Below are 21,352 nucleotides of genomic sequence, written 5' to 3' on the forward strand. Positions count from 1 at the left end.
GAGCAGAACAAGTTTGTCTAGGTTTGAAAGTGTGCTGTGAAAGTAAAATAAAAAGATAAGCAAACAATAGATACACGGTAGATACAGCACGCGTTTCTTCACGACAAAGCTTCGCGAAGAGGCACTGCCGATGCCCCACGACGTTTATATCCAGGCGAGCTTCCTGATGGTTAATCAGTAACAGGGGTTTACTACTTTGGAAATTCAGGCTAAGATGGTTCCCTATGAATCAATTACTTGTCATGTGTTGCTATTCTAAGACAATAACATACAAGTTGTGTGATATAATTGAAAAGTGAAACCATGTTTTCTAGCTTGAAATTCATTCTCTTCCTTGCCAGAAAGTGCTCTTAGCATGAGAGGCACGTATTTTTTCATTACTCAGGATTGTAGAGTTGACGAAAACTCTTTCGCCAATCATCGAGTTTCAGGCACAAATGGTTTCACGAATGATGACTTCGAACTCCAGTTAAATTTCAGCACACCATGCAGCCTCACAAGTACTCTTCACGAACGCTGAGAAAGACAGTGCGTTAGCCATTTAACTGGCCTGCATCTTAGCCTTAACTGAAATTACTAAATATAACTGGCATTGAAATAGAAGTGCAGAAAATTGTGCGCCTTCTCTTTAGCAACGAGTGAGTTCAGCCCTCCAATGAGGAGCCACGTAACGTGTGAACTTCCGCTCGCTCTTGTAGACGAACAGTAAAAAGCTAGAACGGTATGCCTGATAACTGTCAAATACACCTCCCTTAGAACAAAAAAGATCTCTTCTATCAGCAACCCTGTGTGATCTGACAACACAGGCCAATTCTTATCCGCTTGCGTTCAGAAAGCGCTAGTCTTGCTATCGTTCTCTCTGCCCTCCCTTTCTATGCGTCCACAGAAACACACAAAGTCCTTAGCCTCCCTTCCAGGAAAGTGCATCTTCCAGTGTTCCTGCAGCCACAAACATCCTGCACCCACCACATGCAGCCAGCGCACAGCCGCTGCAGCCTTCCCCGGTGCCATAAAAAGGAAGACCACGTCGCGGAACCAGCGGAAGGATTGATAGACCACGGAGGAGAAGCAGCAGATGCACCCCGGGTTCCGCTGCCTCCTTTTGTCGCTTCCAGTCCACACAAACATCGTTTCCCGAGCAAACAACGCTCCGGCTGGCGTGAGGAAATCAGCACGAGCTGTGGCACGTCGGGGATTTGCTGCAGATGCGCTAAATGGTCACTTGTAACCCGATAACAACAAGCAGGAGGAAGAAGACTGCCTCCCGCGACCCAATCGTCCGGGGGACCCTCACCCGACGTGTCCGGCAGTCGTTTGGAGCCCAGGAGAGACGGACCCTTCTCGCCTTCCCTGTTGCTTGCTGTGTCTTTTTCTTTAGGTCCGGCGTTTTCTTTCAATGTGGTAAACGAACCTGCCTTGTGCTAAATGTGATAAGGACTAAGAATTAGCTAAGTGACATATAAGACGGCATCAGTCTTCTTGATAAGATGTTATTTTTGCATGGAATTGCAGGGGAGGGGATTTGCGAAGCCTTTAGTAAAGGAAAGCATTCTTTATGCAATACGTAAGGAGGGGAAGAGCTAATATGCTGATGCTTACGAATGAAATCTTATGAGCCTCGTTCTAGAGGAAGACACGGAATTCTGCGCAGAAATTTTACAATTAAAAAAATACAATAATTTGACGATGCCATCGACATAACCAGCGTTCATTGGTAGCGGGTATTACAACCATTGCGTAGAGGTACCTACATTGAAGGTGCTCACAAAGCGAAGTTCACGGAAAGCCTTTTTGTGTTATCACGGCAATTACAGATACATAATCACTGCTTGGTTTATTGGTTTATTTGGGGTTTAACGTGCTGAAGCAACTCAGGCTATGAGGGACGCCGTAGTGAAGGGCTCTGGAAATTTCGACCACCTGGGGTTCTTTAACGTGCACTGACATCGCACAGCACACAGGCCTCTAGAATATCGCCTTCATCGAAATTCGGCCACCACGGCCGGGATCGAACCCGCGTCTTCCGGGTCAGCAGCCGAGCGCCATAACCACTGAATCACCGCGGCGGGGTGCATAATCACTGTGTACATGCGCCTGGGCATGAGTGACCAGTAACCATTTGTACTGAAGAATCAGACTGCATCCGTAAAGATCCTGTACTAGCCTATAAATTCGGATAACGTTGATTAATGAGAGCGGCTTTATTTACTGATGGTAGTGAAGACGTGCTAACCTCGACTGACACAAAGAAGCGTCTGTTGATTCGTGCAACATCAGTAAGTTAGTTATGCCCCTGACTTCTTCGCAACGGCCATTGAGTCAAGTAGACGTCCTCTGACTGCAGACAGCCAACGCCTCAAAACGTGTATCACTTGCAGCGTCTATCCTCGTCACGCTGTTTCCGAGGACGCTTGCCTGCCAAGTGCTGTTCACGCACCCATCCTTTCAGCACGACTCGCGGCCGACCTCCACTCCCTGCCGTGTTCCTTGCTGCTTTAGATTCTCTCCTCTCCTTCAAGCTCGAATCAGTGTTGTATTAATTTGCTTTACCAATGCGCGTACCTTTATGTATCATCAGACCTTAACCTTCTTCTTGTAGTGCTATTTTCCATTGTTCTGACCTTGCTTTTGTCGTTGCAATTATCGCTGTCACTGATGATGATCGCTTGATGGAGAGAGTAAGAGACGTGTACAGCTTCTCGCCAAATTGCAGTCGCTATTCACTCTCTGCAAATTTCCTTCTGAATTTTGTGTACATTTTGTGGAGATGCCAACAGAACACGTATTCCCGGTAGCACTCCTCGCGCGGAGACTCGGACAGCTGCCGGCTCTTGCTGCACGGCTCGCATCGCGATTCGCTTGTTTCTTGCATTATATAGTCCTGCAGGAACTACCTAATGTAGGGATAGAGACCATCTCCCGGGCCCGGAGGTCAGTATTCGATAATGACTTTAAAAGCACCACCATCACTCGCACACAAGGGCGTAAATGCTAGCCGTTGAGAAGGCTGGTAGTTGAAGTTTACTTTTAGCTTGACATCAAGCGTCCGATCAAAAACATTTGGCGTCTAATGCCTCTCACCATCTTGAAATATATTGGGTACGGGTCGATGCGCACCCAAAAATAAATCAGCTCAAGACAAAGAAACAAACATGACGTTAGTGCAAAGATCAAACTTATATAGCCCTCGTCCTACACTATGGAGCCGCCAATAAAGCAGTTAGTTCACGACAATCCACATTCGCGCCGAGCCGCGCCCGCACGAAAGGGCGCCGATACCTCGCCGCCGCCGGCAGCAACAGCGAGTCGCGGCAGGCAGATCACCGCAGCGGTAGATCCTCTTCCCTCCCCCTCCGCTACTCCTCTCTGTCTTTCTCTCTAGAGCACGGAGCACCCGGCTGTGATCAGCGCCAATACACTTCCTTTCCCAGCGAGGCGTCTAATGCAATAGCGCCGAGCGCCCCGTCGTACGCCCAGCGCGGCCACGCACAGCGGCCAACTGCCGCCAGCAGGGCATGACCACTAATGCGAGTGGGTGCGTTCCTAAGTGGCCAAGAACAGCGGCGTTTGCGGGCTCGCGTTGGGGTGCAAGACGGACACACCGTACAACGCCACCGCAAGCACTCCGCGCGCGAGGCGACGGTAAGGGAGGGGGCGCCTGCCGCCTGACTTACGGCCCATCGTGGTCTCAGTATACGGCCAGGCACGGACACTCTCGCACACACAAAAACGATGGGCCACATAGACATACTTACAGGTGGACGTTATTCGCGCAGGAGGCACAACGCAAGCCCCAGAGGCTCTCTCACTCGATATCCCTCCGGGGCTGTGCTTACCCGCGTGATCCGGGTGGCCGTAAAGCGGCCTTTACGAGCGGTCTCGCGCCGGTCAAGCCGAGTCCCACGCACGCAGCCCCCGAAACGCGGCTGGGAAGTGGCTGTCGCTGGTCGACCGCCGAACAATTCTTTTACGGCCCTTGCTCACAGTCGGTCTCTCGCGTTTTCGTTCTCCTCTGTCTCTTTGAATTCCTGCATTCTTTTCCTTTTTGCGTGACGGAGGAGCGCCGGTCCGTGTGGGGGTCCGAGTAGTGGCTGCAGGCGACTCTTACGCAATTGGTTGGACTGCTACGCAGACGGGAAGATTGCAGCGAGCTTCCCATTGTTTCGGCACACAGTAGCGTTCCGTTGTGAAGAGATGTCGTAACTGACGAGGGATGCGTGACGTATGATATGATGGAAGGGATCACGATAGCTTGCAGAGCAAGGTTGAGCTAATACTTGTTCTATCTGAGCAGCCTCGCCAACGCCCTTGCGTAAGGCGCAAGTTTTAAAATGAATTGTTACTGAACGACTGACCCTGAATGTACAAATGCACGACAGAAGAAAGTCGTTGTTCTTTTATTTTCTATATTTTCTGAGCAAAGGCGGGGTCCATCGAGAGTGCGCAAATTCTTTTCGAACGCGACGACCCTGGTATACAGCATTGTTATCTGCTGAGACCAGAGCTAAGAGCTCAATAAAAGGCGGCACGCACATTAAACAGGATAATATATCCCGCCGTGCTGGTAGTCAACGTAATAGGGAGTAAAACTCCGCCCTGCGTTATTTTTTTCCTACTAGTCAGATCACTTCTCAACACGCCTCTTGCTTCACTTAATGTGTCAACAGTAATGTGTATGCCAAAGAAGAAGAGTTGCTTGCCAGTATAACCATGACCATAAAACTTCCCCAAGTTAGGCAAGCAATGTTGTGGCAAAATAAAGCGATAATTTTCCATGTTAACAGCCCACTTTTTCGTCGTCATGTGTCGTCCTTCGAGATTAATTTGTTCAGTCTCACTGCAATGCAAAGTAGACGCTAGCGAAGCCAATTCATCACTCTTAAAGAAATTGACAGAACAATGACTGCAAGCACACCAATAAGCTTGCATCAGAAAACGAGTAAACTGACCTGATACAGCTGTATGAGAGTCCGTGTCACTAGCAGTTGGTAAGAGACATGTTTAAATTCAATAAATACAGGCGGCATGTCTCAAATTCAATGTTTCCGTTTGTACTTCGATGCCACGCCTTCCACAGAACGCGGGGTCCCGATCAAAACGACACTGACCACATGAGCTCGGACGTTTACGGGAGCAGCGAGAGATGGCGCCACAGTGAGCATTAGCGCCCGTTCGCTGGCCGCAGTGAACAGCTGTCCAAATAGCGGGACATGCATGAACGCGGTTCGGCTCAGTGCTACTAGCTGCTACCACCGCATGCAAAAGTAAAGCCGGCGCGAGAAATTCTGCCGGAAGTATAACGAGTTTCGATATAAGTGGCGGGGTTATCGTTGTCACGAAAAATTAGCGGGCAGTGCCTTCTTTTAGAAGCATACTGACTTTACAATATAAGCCTGCCAGAAATGCAGATGCCAGCGGAACTCTCCATATATAGCCAAGAGAAAATTGGGCTGCTAGGGTGTTTCTCCTTTAGTAGACTAAAAGCATGGAGCTCGATCTAATGTCACGTAGGTATGCATACACCGACCGCCGCAGGTAAGTTATGGCGCTACGCCGGCGTGCACAATGTTGGGGAAGTAATACCCAGCAGTGGTGTCCCTATTAAGATATCGGCAGAGGTCAAAAATTCCCAGATTATGATGCAAGGAAGCAAGTCTTGATGACAGACTGGTCCGGAGTTTCCACTACAAAGCGTTAATCAGAGTATATGAAAGCGCCTCAGGAAATAAGGAGCTATAACATTATCTTTAGCTTCACTGTTTGTTATAAATAAAAAGAAGAGAGGGAATAATAAGTAGGTCACGAAACATTCAGTACAGGTTTTCGCATCTCCCAATAAGCTTATTCTCACATAGACTATCATTTGCACTGGTGCATCCACTGCGTTCTGAGCTTGATTTATTTGTTTTAGTTGCGCGCGTCCCCGTTTCTTCGCAGCTAAGCCGTCAGTTGCTGACGTGGTGTGCCAGCTTTTCTAATGGCGCGGAAGTATTTAGAGCAAATGACAGAGCTACAAACATGTATAAGTGAGAACTGCTTCGCGAAATTCGCCGCCCTTCGCAAATAGTTGTAGCCATTTCTTGGCGCATTCGCTCCTTCAGACCCCAAATGAGCTTTTCACTTTCTCTTCATATCTACCAACAGCCCAAAGACCATCATGGTTTCCTAAAGAACCATGCTACTACGCTTAGCTGACTGCTAATCATGGCAGCCCGTCAATCAATGCGGAACACGGTGTGTAGAACATCTCGTGATGTTGTTTCGTAAAGTAGTAACTTGCGCTTGACTTCAAAAACGAAAGTTCATGTCGTAAAAAAATTGTCCAGCGTCGGAGTCGGCGTCGGCGTTGGCGACCGTTTGAAGCTTCATAGCAGGAGCGGCCGGAGCAACCGGCCGCTCCAGCAACCTAGGTCACGTGACCTTGTAGCGTCATCACAACCTGCCCACCGGATTGCGAGCAAGCTGACCACCGTGACAGGTGGTAGTTAATGACTGGTCGCAAAAGGTTACTAGAAAAGAGCAGCCTGGGTCCCGCTGCTAGCAGCACCTGCCATCGCGGGGCAGTGGCGCATCGCTTAACCGCTGCACCACTGTGCCAGGAGTGGTATGAGGACTCCCAGGGATCTATGAATATAAAGTCGAGAACTACCGATTCGGCATGTATGGGCATTAACCCATTAAATCTATCACGTCATACTCTTAAGGAGGGGCTTAAGTGCACCCCCCCCCCACACACACACACACACACACACTTTCTTTCGCTTTGTGACGTGAGTTCTCTCTAACACACGCACACAATGAGGCCACATTTTCTTCTGAGATCGCGGCGTTCGTCTCTCGCAGTATTCTTATCTATTGATGCCTGTTCCTTTTATCCTTTTATGGAAGTAAGCAAGAAAGAAAGCTTGTGATTTCAATTGCAAAAAATCAACTTGCAGCCTGTAATATATGGCTCAAAGGTGCGATCAATCTTTTGGTTTAGCAGTGCGACTGCTACGCGTATAAGAATGGCCTAAGTATAGTGCAAGGAAATAAACCAGTGACATAATTCAGAATGTCAGACTACAGGAATCAACTACTACGCCTAAAGCTGCTTGTTGTGCACGACAAAATTCAATATAACAAAAAAACCGTGTCAAATGACCACACCACAATTGCAGCAATACGAAAAAGAACAAAATGCATCCAGTCCAATGTATAGTGCTGTTGTTTTTTTTTTGTTTTTTTTCTCATCTTAAGCCACTTTATTGCGTTCTACACCACTCTCGGTTGGGTGGAACAATGCAATGGATAACAAGCGCTGTCACCTTCAGATCGAATCAACACGGTGAGTTGGAGCTGTATAACAAGCCAGGCTGGGGAAGTCGGAAGCGTTCGTAATTTACAACTATAGGGTGTGCCAAAACGCAGCTCCCCTTATTCCACGCTCTTTGCACAAACACACAAAAAAATGGGAAAGAGTAAAAGATAAACAAGCTCAGAGTAAGAAATAATCTAGAAAGTACTAAAAAAAAAGAAAGAGGCGAGAAATAATTGAAGAACTCGGGCGAAGCCACCACCGCGGAGCGGGTCCCGAAGACAAGTTGTCATCGACAATTTGATTTTCGACGCGTCCTAGCCGCACGTACTGCACCAAGGCGCTAACTGCAGCCGCTGCATCTGGTGTTGTTGGAGTACTACGTATTGACAGTACGCGGAGCGTTACTACGTGAGAGGGGGGGGGGGGGGGGGGGGGTATAGAAGGCGGCGGTCGGATGCGCTTTGACAAAAAGCACCCTGGGGAGCTCTGCCTTTTAAATCCATCCAGCTTTCAAGAGGAGAGAAAATAAAACAAAGAAAGGAACAAGTTGTCAAAGCTGACCACGAAGTTAAAGGAATGAAATAACTGTCTGAGCATACCTAGGTGTAGTGCCTTCAGAAAGCAGTACCCAGAATACCATGCACGAACGCGCACCATCGCAAGAGACTCGGGTTCCTTACCGTCTAGACTTTTTTAAGCCGTTTCCTTCTTAAACCTTCGCTAAGACCGTCCTTCTTTTCTCTTTTTTTCTTTTCGTTCAGACAGGTGAAACGTCAAAAAAAGAAAAAAAAACAGCGCAGCAGCACCGAGGGATTTCAAGGGGCGAGAATACACAACAAGGTCAAAATAAAATGAACACATACATGCCTTACACAAAGATCCTCGGACAGATGTACTCAAGAAAGAATAAGAGAAGCTTGAAGAAAGAAAAAAACGAAACGAAGACAGGCGCACAGAACATTGTCAAGCACAACCATCCTCACGCAGCTCGAAGAGGCTGGGCATACAAAAATAAAGAATATTACGTTCGTTTCGAAACGTGACGTTTCCTTCTCCGATTGCCATTCTTTATCCGTTACCCTCTTTTCTTGTTGTATTTTTGTCCCCACATGGTTCCTGTCCAAAAAGATCCAACCAGCGTCAACTCCGCAGCGCTTCCTACCAGAGAAGCTGAGATGCCCCCCACCTCTGCAAGGCTCACGTCCGCCTGAAACGCCACGGGGGTGGTTCGGGGACGGGGCCGCCAGCACGGTTCTGGCAATCACGTAGATATTATTTCGAAGTCACGTGCCCACTTTTATAAGGAACGTTCGCACGCGCGACGTTCGACTTTGGCTCAGGGGACCGCGGTGCCTCCGTCCTCAGCCGCCAGCGATGGAAGGAAGAACACGAAAAAGGGAAGGTGGTGGGAGGGAGTTTGAGAAGAGGAGCGTGCAGGAACGGTCTCTTCGAATTCACAGGCAGGGGAAAGCCCTGGTGCCGATGGAGAAACGTTTAAAACAAACAAGAGGAGCGTCTTTGAATTAGATGACAGGAGAAATACAGGCTGGGCTAACAGACAGAGCAGAAGTAAAAAGAAAGCACAAAAAGTTTAATAACACCCGGGTGTGAGAATAGGAAGAGGAAGAAAACCAGACACGCCCTTTGTCTTGGACAAAAGAAGTTTTGTCTGCGCCCCACCAGAGGCCAGGAGTATTTCTCCTCAATCAAGCGGCAGAAGAAATAAGCAAGGAAAAGAAAGTAGAATAAATAGAATAAATCAACGAAATGAAATGAAGGAAGAAAAAAGAAGAACGGAGGTGTGGAGAACCGCGTGCACGTGCTATACTCTGGCGTTGAGCGCTGTGACGCGAGCACCGAGCCAGCGCTACGCGACGTCGACGGCGTTAGCGGCGACCGCGGCGTTGGAAATCTAATATGTCCTCTCAGAGCGCCCGCTTCCCCCGCGCGCTGTGGGGCTGTTTGTTCAACTTTTGCTCTTGTGTTTGCTTTTTTTTATCATCATCAAAGCTGTGTCTAGCCTGGGCCCAGTTGTATAGCCACCGCGGTCTGCTTGATTGCCCACCCTCGACTTGCGCTCCGTGCGACGTCTTATACATGGCCGGTTTCAACTTTTTTATATTTGTTTTGCTGAAATACAAGATTTGTTCGCGTACCTCCGTGTAGTGTTGTTTTAAAGCACGCACTGAAGTAGTAAGCTTTATGAGGAGGTGTTTCTGTTCACTTTTTTTCTGTTTGAACTACGTCATGTCCTTGCTTCCAGAGCGCTGGTGTTCAATACTTTTTTTTTTACTTGCAAGAATAAAGAGAGCTCGGTCGTTTTTTTTTTGTTTGTTTGTTTTGTTTTAGCATGTGATCAACAATTGTGGACTATTTATTCGAAGAGGCTATGAGAATTGCTGGAATGAGTGAAAGCTGAGATAAAAACCGGTTAATGTTGCATTGTAAGCGTTTTATTCTCAAGCCGTTTCACATTCAGACAAGTCCATGCGTGAAATAACGCGTATAACGCACTACCAGCACATTGCGATGCTGAATTTAGCATGCAATGATCTCCGAGGTGAGCGCAGCACTTAAGCTTCGTTTGTAGTCGTCTCGCTCAGCCCGGCTGGTATGAAACCACAGTGAGTTTGAATTGGTGGAAAGGCAACGGATTCGTTTTGTTACGTAGCTCATATAGAACCGCTCGCCGAAGCTCACTTCACCGCAATTCTTTAATGCCACAATGTCTGCATGGGCTCCTAAGATTGCTGGAGCACACAGCACCCAATGCGTTGCTACTTCGAGCATCGCTAATAAGGAAACTAATTGGTACTCGATGCATGCAGATAAGTTCGACTCTTACAATGCTTTGTTTACATTCTGTACATAACGGCTAACCCCAGAAAGGCTCTCCAACACTGAAGATTCCTGTCGCTTTCAAACAAGTTTCGTGGCCACGAACGTGGAATAGACTTCAATTCATTTTTTATTTCTCTTTGCTATCTATAGCTGTCATTTTTTCTATGTGTTTTATCTGTTATGGTCATTCTTATTCAAAGGCAATATTTTATCCGTATTTTCGCGAGAAACAAAGTAAAAAGGCTTTGGCTACTGTGAAGAAGCTTTATAGAAGTGTTATGTTTCTCACGGTTGAGTGAGTTATATACAAAATTTATTATGAGTACTTAAACAGCTCTTTAATATTTCGAGGTATGCATACTGATGCTTTTAGTGGTCCTTGGAAGGTACTCGTGTGATATAACACCCGCATAAGGTAGCATTCACCAGCATGCTTTCTATTGTCCTACGCATCTTTGGGAGCATGCCACAGAGCACTGAGATTTCGTTCCAGGGTGCATTTTTCGAGAAAACCAAGCAATCTGAAGCAATCTGAGAAGTTACATTTGAACTTCGCTTAGTGACTGCCTGTGTGCATATAATGTCCATAATTTTAAATAAACAAAACAGGCAACTAAATTGAATTGGCATCGGCCCCACAGTAATATTTTCTTCAAATATGCTTGTTCAGCGCTGTTTTCTAATTACTTGATACTACTGAGAAGCCTCAGCTCGTTTGCTGCGACTACGACTCCCGTTACTTTAATAATTCTACTTTTCTTTCACAAAATTGTTGTTGTTGTTGTTGTTGTCCCCTAAATAACGGCGCACAGAAGAATGCAGCATCAAAGGTAAGCACAACCCTGTGCTTCGGTTGTGCTTTCGCAAATGAAACTGCCACTAAGATGATTGTGAGAAATGATTTTTACTAAGCCAGTTATATGCTTTGTGGGACTAGTTGGTCCATTCTCATAGTTCCTTTTAGCGCACTCAACGACGACACAGTAAAGGCACCTGTCCAATCTTCTTCCTCCTTTACTGTTTCGTCTTTGTGTGCGCTAAAAAAAAAAACTGAGATGTTGGCTATAATACGTTTGACCAGTTAAGCCGAGTTTTCCAGGAGTCCTTCCAGGAGCTGCCGCATGGTTGCTGGAGATAAATTTAATACCTCGCGCCTATGTTATGGTGTTACCTCGTACATTTATCACCTCTTTGGAAAGACTAGTATCTCTTGCATTATATCAAACTTCGATCCATCATTCTGCTGGCACCTGATTTAAGACGGTTCACCAATCTTTAACATGGTGAAAAGTTGGGCTGGTTGGTGCATGATCTTGTGGTCCCGCCTTCCTCTTCTTTGTCTCGTGCTGCGCTGCTCTCGCCACAAGATCAACAATCTTTTTTAATTCCGAATTCGAGCAATCTGATGAAGAAGTTTATAACTAAATCAAACGCAACAGCTTTTCGAAACGATCCGTATTTCGATATTCAAGTCAATCGCAGTCACTTTAAACTGAGTGATATAAGTAATGTCACGGAGACACACTCCTTCCTGCATTGGCTGCAGTCCAGCGCTAAGAGGCTGTAGGAATAACAGAAGAGTGTTAACTGGTGTCGAAAGTTATTCTGTATTCATTTTTATTTGTCCTTTTAACGCGAAGGCACCTCAATTTGAGAGCGAAATCTTCCCCGTAACCGTAAGAGTGCTGGAACTCTGAAGCCACCGACTCCATAGTCAAGCTTTAAACAAACATCCGGAAGAGATAACGACGAAAAAGAAAAAACAAACAAACAAACGAAAGGTTAAGTGTAGCAAGAAAGTTATTCAAGTTATTAAATTTTAATAATTCCGGTGCATCAAGCAGATGCGTATGAAACGCCGCATGAAACCGACCAATAGCGCCTTCGTAGCGCGGGGGGGCTTCTACCAAAGAGCGCGCCGAGCAGAAGCCCGAGACGTATTAAAGATCGAGGTATCAACGAGGGCCAAGCCCTCGAGCGACATGCCGCGCGATTCGCCGGCGCTCGGCAGACTGTCGCCCTCCGTATCTTTATACGAAGCACCGCCCAGCACTCGAGCGCCCCGCCAGCGCCCTCTCGAAGGACGTCAATCACCACTCCACTCGCGGCCAGGGACGGCTTGAGGGCTCATCTTCTTGTTTGGCTTTCCTCAAGACTGGCACGGGGCTGGGAAGGTACGGGCTTGCGATTATACATGTTTGCTTTGGACGCTCACCGCGCGGTTGTAAGGCACGCGCTTTCGGACTCCGAGGACGTAGTACAAATAACTGCCTCACTAAACGTACGCAGCACTGCTTAAGCGAGAAACCCGATTCAGAAAGCTGTTCGCGCGTAACATATAACGATTCACGATGGTAAAAACGGCACGTAACGTCACGGACAAAGAAAGGACACAAGATGCCACGAGCGCTCCGTCGTCGTGTGTTCCTTCTGTGTAAGTCTTCTTACGCGCCTTTTTTGCCATCATGAATCACCAACTCGCCCAACAACCATCCCTTCTGTAAAGATTCCGTTGCAATTTTGCGCCGCTTTCATTGTTTTTGTTCCCTTAGGTGTGGCTGGAAGAACTCGACGCCGGCATGATCACTTGGGTCTTCTACTTCCCGTGCCGAGGTCACTAAATAACAACTGACGCTACTCGGCCTTTGATCAGCTGTCGCCAGAGACATCCACCGGAATCCTGAGCTGCTCCGCGTTCCCAGAATTGTGCGGATGGTGGCGGGCCCACTTATTTTGTTGAAAGCATGCATCTTGTGCGAGGTGGGGACATTGCAATCCAAAATCTCTGTGCACAGTGCTGGTCGTATCCGAGTCTTACTACATTCCGGCATTTTCTTAGGCTCATCCGCCATGAGTGGATGAACAGAATTAAAAAAAAAAGAAATGTTAGCCTCTCCCGTCGTCGAGTGTAGGGGTAAGCATGAAACGTATTTTAGGAAAAGCGTAACGGATTCTAGGACGCCTCATAGATGGTGGTAGCCGCACTCGGGTGTTGGCTAGCGGTTTGGGTGCTAGACGGACATTCACCTTCGCTCGATGCTAATCTCTGAAGTGGGCAGCGCTCATGGCCTTCCTGGCTGTTTGAAGAGCGCCAACAATTGCTTCTCTACCGTCTGAACAGCATGGTCGACAACCTGGCGAAGCATACTTAAATTACAACTAACGAACGGGAATGTTTGTGGAGCACACACATCTTTTATGCAGCACTGACTAAATCGACAAAAAGAAATGATGCTCATTTTAATTAGTTATGTCAAGCAGTAAGTGGAAGGAGTGAAGCAGATAATTGGGCAGTTAGCGTCAAAAACAAAACATGCAGTCCTTCTCTGTAGCCTGTAGGCCACCTTCTGCAGGATTACCTTCTGAGCTCTAGAGTGAAGTTCTTACCACACCACTTAGGCCCACAGGTCTCAGAAACTTAAAGACCAGGGTGTTCTTCATTCTGCAGAGGTTTAATGTTTCAGGGTTTGCAGAAGTGCCCGAAGTGTACGGCCGATATCTTCATTCACAGGCGACTGGAATTTCGCTTCCATCTGTATGGGGGGATAGCATCCCTGCAGTTGAATGCCCGACTGCGTGCTTAAGAGGCGGAGGAGTTGTGTCGTTGTGCCAATTTTTTTAACGCCGCTGGTGCACTTATATTTAATCACTTTAGAGAAGTTTTGCATAATGAAGCAGACTGATCAAGACATACTTTATCATGCCGCAAGCATACTAAACGTTTTGCACTGAGTGCAAGAAAGGTTGTCGATTTCTATAGTCAAGTATTCGAAACAAAAGCTTTGAAAAAAAAAACCGTAATACAAAGAAACAGCAGTCGCAGTGCCACTGAATAATAAATCGGCAATCGAAAATAAATCTTTTTCCTCTTGTTTTTGTATTACTTTTGCCCGTTACACGTGATTTCCATTAAGTGCTCCTACTCAAGATATTTTGTTGATGCAACTGATGCGGTCTGTGAATAGACCTCACTATGTAACTATATAAATAGATAAATGCAAAAAGTACTTTTTTTGGAGGGGGGGGGGGGGGGGGAGGCTAAGGCGATGAGAGGCACCAAAAGGCGTCTGAGATGCCGACAGGCTCCGTTTTTATTCTTTTTCCTTGCCGGCGGTTGAAAGTGCGCGGGGCTGGTGACGATCAATCGATGGAACCGTGCGTTTGTCCTTCTGTGCGTGCGTTAGCAAGCTCGACAACACGTTTGTGTGCCTATGTTCTAGCGCGCCTAGTGTTTCGTTGTGCGCGCGTTGCGGTTGCTGAGGTGACATCCATTCTAGCAGAGTGGCAGCTCGAAGTATTTCCCCACCAGGACACTGTAGCATGATTTAGTGCTGAGATAATGTACTCGGTGACTGTAAACTTACGCTCCGTACACAGTTTGCGCCGTTTACATACCTTATACACACACAAAACGTTTGTAACCAGTGTAAGAGATGTTTGTTTGTATTAAAATAGAGTGTATTCAAGTTTTCACTTGCGGACAAGGTGAAGCCATCTGCCCGAATATATCCATCGTCGGAGCGCATATTATATTCCAATTGTTAACCATTTTGATAATGCCGAATGAGTATTGGAATACAAGGTTGTGCGATCAGCGCAATTTTGGAATCAAAACAAACGCATTTTTCGAGTAAAACTTGCTCTGGCTTCAAATGTAGACTGTGATGCATATTTCCTATTCGTAAAAGCATATACAGGAAGGACGATGAAAAGAATAAATGGCTCAGTAAACTTTACTTATACGCACACAACCGCGTGCAACAGGGAATATGTAAGCGAGTATCAAGGGAAGCATATACCAGTCTTCGGGGTCATAACAAGCATGCAGTGTCACAAGAGGACGCCACATGACGAGTAGAAAATATTTGTTCAGTAACGTAGTTGCCAACGTGACTGGTAATAGTGATCGATTATAATTATCGAAAAGGCCACATTGTGTTAATGCCAACATGCTGAGCTCAGAAAAAAAAAGTTGCATAAAGAGGAAACCACCGCTCTCAGGTCATATATTCTAGTTCTCTACATCATTAAGCTGATGCTGAGTGTCAATGTTCGAGCAGTAAGTGAACCCAAGAGAAGGAATTACCTAATCGAATTCGCATTCGGTATCTCCAGTATTGGGATAAGCAACATCGCTCTCTCTATCAAGGTTCAGACTCAGCCTGATGGGGCAAATATCTCTTCAGCCACTTCCCCATAAGGTATGTAGGAGGTTGCGTGCAACGAAGCGCCAAAAGAGATCTATACGAACAAGGACAGTTTGCCTATTTACTGGAAGCGAATAGGTACGAAAATCGTGAGGTATATACCTTTTAGCGGCATTATAGGCCACGAGCCCGTCCGTATTTAGAGAGGTTTAACATGGCGGAGACGTATACCGGAATACCGTATGCCTGATGCGCACGTGCAATGGTCCCCCCCCCCCCCCCCCCCCCCCCCCGCAGCCACGCACCTGCCATTGGGTGTTGTACGCAGCAGGCTTACGGCAATTGGTACATGTCTCCGCTAGTATATGTCACCGCAGTGCTAAATATTTCTAGTTTGCAGAAATTATTGCGGTCACAGCTTGTTCGTCTCACTTTCCGCTTAGTAGACATCGCTTTACGTTTCCCAATTCCACGCCGTGAGCGCTACACACGCTTGTTTGATTTCGCCTCTGAATGACTTTCGTGTGGTGCGTACGTGAAGTAACCATCATCATCATCATCATCATCAACAACATCATCATCATCGGCCTGACTACGCCCACTGCATGGCAAAGGCCCCTCTCATGTGTCTCTAATTAATCCTGTCCTTTGCCAGCTGCGTCCACCGCATCCCCGAAAACTTCTGAATGTCATCCGTCCACCCAACTTTCCACCGCCCCCTGCCCCGCTTGCCTTCTCTTGGAATCCACTACATCATTTTTAAGGACCAAAAAATTATTTTAGAGTAAAAAGAATGACTCGACACAACACGCTCGCCGGCATTGGTTTGGTATCACCAACTCGCTAGTGTAAACGCAAATTGCCTAATTTCCGTGATAAGAAATAAAAACGAAAGCTGCAAGCTCGGTTATTAAACCTTCCTACTGTCAAATTAATAATACCTTAATCATTCACGAGCTCGGTTGTGTAAATCAAATTCCATACTTTCCATGGTAAAAAAGTAACAAAAACTGCAAGATCTTTCTTTATAAAACTTGCCTGCTTATCAAATTAAGGTAGCCCTAATTATTCACAAACCTCGGCAGTATCCGTATAACGGGAGACAAAGGTCTCCGACCTGCACCATAAATCTGACAACCTTTACACCACTGTCATTAGCAAGTCAGCCGTTTTCGCCTTGAAATCTCCCACAGGTCTTGGGCTCGCAAAGGCTCCGATAATCTCCACCTCAAACTTCTTTGCTTGCACGTGGAAGCTTTACCAGCAATGAAAGCGAAGCACCTGAACTCATCACCTCGTTTTCTGTTCACCATGCCTATGCACCGCGAACATGGAAGAAAGACAGTGAGTACTGGGGCGCAAGTGCCTACTGCGTACAAGACTGGGGAGCTCAGTAAGCTCATTAAAAACTCATTTCACCGGCATGCATACCGGCACATTTACTCTGACCTACGGTCGCAATAGCGAGACGCCCATCCCAGGAGTCTGCGCGCACTGAACCCCTCCAAAGCAAGATCGCGAAAACGGCAAGGCACGGGGCAGAACGGGAGAGGGCGCGGACCCGGGAGTTTATCCGAGCCCCGGGCCGCGTGCAGCGCTTTGGGGAAACGAAAGGAAAGGGAAATGAAGGGAAGAAGGGAGAGGAGAGCCCGCAAACTCGTCCGAGCGTGCGTGAGTTCGAAACACGCCGGGCGAGAGCGTCTGCAGGGCCCGGCGCGCCACCGTTCTCGCGGCAAAGGCGAAGGCTGGCTGAGCCTCGGAAGGACGCCGGCTCATTTGCATACGCGGGGCGCAACCGCGCCGTGGCGTCTGAACCCGCGGCACGCACTTTCCTCGTCGACGCTGCAAGGCGTCGATAGATCGGCTGACACCGCACGGCCGAGTCTGCTTTCTCGGCGTATAGATGGGAAGCCCGCCTAGAGAAGGCACGCGAAGCGGCGGTACTCTGCACTGGACGTCATATACGCGTGAAACCTTATATGCCACTCCGCTCTACCGCAAGTTGTTAGGTGTAGGGTGTTTGGCATTATATAATGAAAGACCGCTGTGGTTTGATAGCGACATTTGAGACGGTTCTTCGATGACAGAAATGGGGGCTTAGATGGAAACAGTCGATCCGAAGCGCAGATAAGGAGGAATGTTATTGCAATATATTGAAGGTAAACAGCAGTGTTGGCAAAGAAATGTGGAAAAAGTGCTTGAAAACGAGGCACATATAGGAGGCAGGTGATTGGAGATGGTTAAGTTTATCTTGGACACCACCAGGAACCTCGCGATCGGGAAAAATGCAAAATGCAGGCGTATTACGGAAACAGCTTGCAGTGCAATCAACCGATCATGCGGCGTTGCTTTATTATAATCACAGTCCTGCAGCAGCCAATTCCGGACGGCGAAGATGAGAGAGGGTTATACAGTGCTATTATTGTCCGATCTAGAGGACCATGAAAACTAAATATCGAAAGCATGATAAGCTCAGCATTGTGCATTATTGAATGCAAGATAGTTTCAACTGTGTCGATATGTGTGCGCCTGACTCAAAATGTAAGCATGTCACTAAGCATGTCAAAGCTAGCGTCCAAACAAAAAAGTTTCTCTCTTTCGCCCCATCTCTTTCCAGTCCACAGCGTTCATCGACACTTTAACCTCTCATAGCAAGAACAGCGGAGGTGGCTCGCACGTTTGAGTAAAGAAGGTTTTACCATTGCCGAAGACGGCGTGAGGGGAAGAGGAGTGAGGTATAATTATAAACTGATGTTTCTTGCTTTCATTTCTCCCTTGAAACCGTTATTGTGAAACTTTTAACGCTAAGATGAAAAAAAAATATGACACTGAGTAATAAGCAACTTCTCCAGTAAAGATGAGCGCCTTACAAAAAATGCCCGAATACTAGAACCAGTTGTATAAGGAACGACTTATATGACAAAGTAGAACGTGTTGTCGGACTAGTTGGTTCAATACTTCAGACATGGCAGTTGCGCGAAACTACCACTTCTGAACAATTTATATGTGTGTTTTTAAACAACGGGAATGATAAATGTCGTCGACTGACCTTCAGCAGCGAATGCATCCACAGAAACCTGGCTGTGCGGCAGGCCTCGGAATCTGAGAAAAAGGGGAAAGGATCTTCACTGCCTGAAACATTCACAAATTCATTCGCACTGATACCTGACTACATTTCTCGATAGAGTCGACCAGTGAAAAATTATACTATTTTCTCTTCGTACATGTGGTTATTCAGTGGTACTTTTGCGCAAGGCCTCTCAGTGAAAAGTGGTATGCTTACAATCAGAGTAGCACAGTTAGCTTCCTGTTAAAGCTCCAAAATCTGTATGCAACAGTGAAGCTAGTTTGGCCAAGTTATATCAACAGGATCGACTGCACACATCATCTAGCTGCATTCCTACAACGTTGAAAATCTCTTCTTTGCTTTGTTGACTACAAAGAAAATACAATTTCAATGCTATAACATGTTTGTTATCAATCTATTCAATATGTTTGTTATCAATACATAGGAGGTAACGAGATGGTGTACAGGTTTTTCATACCCTTCACTGGGTATTTAATGGGTGGTTACATTTTTACTGCAGTCAAGTGTGCATATCATTCAGACTTACAGAGGAAGACAAATATTAATCCTGGTGCCTAATATCGGCAGCTTGATAGAAGACTTCGGATGCGCCTTTATATAAGAACACTAGCCGCTCTACTAAGCTTAGTGGACTAGGGCTCTGTGCACTTACATCCGTGACCAATATAAGAGGGAACAAAGCATTCATTTATTGATTACTCAAAAATCACAGTTTTCCTTTTTGGCGAATAATATCCAAAAGTGATTTTCAAATTTATCGTAGAAATACCCAGGAGGTTTGCCCTTTTTTGCAAAATTGTAAAGAGGAAGATGAGCAGCGGCGGCCGCCGCTCCGCTAGCGCGCGGCGCGAGATCGCTGGCTGGATGACCGAAGCTCGGACCGGCATTTTGGCTATCTGTCGCTAAGTTCCTTTCCCCGGAAATCCTGCTACAATTTGGTGGAGCTGTGCGGGGTACAGCCTTTGGCCAACGTCCTGGAGCTTCGCAGCAGAACGATCGCTCCAGCCATGTCCACGGACGCAAGCCAGTCATCTTCCCTTTCGCCTACGCCCGTCGTTTGCCCTGGCGCCCTCCGACAGCGGGACCCAGCCATTTTTACCGGGTCCGATGATCACGACGTGGAGGACTGGCTTGCCTCCTACGAGCGGGTAAGCGGCCACAACCGGTGGGACGACGCCATGAAATTGAACAACGTGGTGTTTTACCTTTCGGACGTGGCCAGCCTATGGCACAGGAACCATGAATCAGACTTTACCACCTGGTCTGCCTTCAAAAGAGCCTTTTCTGACATCTTTGGGCGCCCTGCAGTACGCAAGCTGCGCGCTGAACAGCGCCTGCGAGTGAGAGCCCAGCTACACGGAGAATCGTTCACGAGTTATATCGAGGATGTCATCAACCTCTGTTCAAGGGTGGACTCGTCTATGACCGAGGCGGACCGGATTAAGCATGTCCTGAAAGGCATCGAAACGGAAGCATTTCAGATGCTTATCGCCCGGAACCCTACCACCGTTGCCGAAGTGTTCAACCTGTGTCAGAGCTACGATGAGCTCCGCAGGCAGCGCATTCTGGTGCTACCACCTTCCGTGCAGCCTGACTCGCTTTCCAGCCTCGCCGTGACAACCTCCCACAGCTCGCTGCTTGACCAGATAAAAGACTTTGTACGTGAGGAGGTGGCTCGACAGCTGTCACTTCTTCACGGCGTGCAGGGGCCTCCCTCCAACCTGGATCCGACCCTACAAACGATGATTCGCGAGCAAGTGACCGAAGCGCTACCACCTGTTCGTCCGCCGGTTCCCGCTGCAGCGCCGCTCACATACGCCGACGCCGTCCGAAAACCAAGAGCCGAGCCGTTTGTCTCCCGTATTATCCTCCGACGCCGCCGCCTGCCTTTCCAACCCGACCACCTCCTGCTCGTGTCAACCCTTGGCGCACCCGTGACAACCGTCCTATTTGCTATGCATGTGGTGTCCCTGGCCACGTTGAGCGCCTGTGCCGACGCCGTGTGCCACCACCCGTGGATGACCCCAGAACCTACGTCTACGCGGCACCACAGCCCCCGCCACGTCCGTCGGCCGCCGAACAGCTTGATGCCTCCGATCGCCGCCCGTATTCTCGCCGCCGTTCGCCATCCCCGCGGCGCCGTTCTGTTTCACCACTGCGTCCTCATTCCCCTATGCGCCAGGAAAACTAGTTGCCGCAGTTCCCGAGGCAAGAACTGCGTATTCGGCGACAAGTTCAAGGCCTCGTTTGTCCCCAGCGAATGTGCTCGACGTTTCTGTGGAGGGCCACACCGCCGTGGCGCTTGTTGATACTGGCGCTGCTGTTTCTGTGATGAATGAGAAACTGTGCCGAAAACTTCGCAAAGTGACGACGCCGTTATCCGGATTTTCGCTTCATACAGCTAATGCACAGCGCATCTCGCCTTTAGCCGCCTGCACAGCCAGGGTCATCATTCACGGTTCCTTATATACTGTTGAATTCGTCGTTCTCTCATCGTGCTCGCATGACATTATTTTAGGTTGGGACTTTCTTTCCCAACATGAGGCCCTCATCGACTGCGCTCGTGCCGAGCTCGAACTTCTTCCGTGCAGTGCTACCTCGCCTGATACGCCATCTTCGTGGGGCAAACTGTCTGTGGCTGACGACATCGAGATTCCTCCGTGCTCATCTGTTCCTGTCCCTGTCTCCTGCCTCTCCGCATCTGACGGCGCTGTCGTCTTTACACCATCCGACGTCTTCATCTCTCGACACGGTCTGCCTCTGCCATTCGCTCTGCTCACTGTTCAAGACGGCTGCAGCCTCATCCCGATCTCGAACCCTTTTTTGAGCCCCTGCATATTTCTCCGTGGCGAATGCCTTGGCCACATTCAGCCCGTCGACTCTTTGCTCGATCCCGAACGATGCGCCGAATCATGTTCTCTTGCTACTAATTCTCTTACTTTGCCCGCATCTCCCGCTGTGACCACAGACGATGCC

General features: G+C 47.9%; 1 protein-coding gene across 1 annotated transcript in view; it reads right to left on the reverse strand.

Annotated features, from left to right (window-relative positions):
- Positions 1-21,352, reverse strand: part of LOC149358821 (uncharacterized) — a 274,468-nt gene that overhangs the window by 202,988 nt on the left and 50,128 nt on the right. Inside the window, exon 2 of the mRNA XM_089570998.1 lies at positions 18,338-18,390. The gene's annotated coding sequence lies outside the window, so the exon portion shown is untranslated. The remainder of the gene's footprint in view (positions 1-18,337; positions 18,391-21,352) is intronic.

The sequence above is a fragment of the Amblyomma mixtum genome, chromosome 2, assembly GCF_055824585.1.
Source record: "Amblyomma mixtum isolate Tamu chromosome 2, ASM5582458v1, whole genome shotgun sequence".
In the NCBI taxonomy this organism is placed as follows: Eukaryota; Metazoa; Arthropoda; class Arachnida; order Ixodida; family Ixodidae; genus Amblyomma; species Amblyomma mixtum.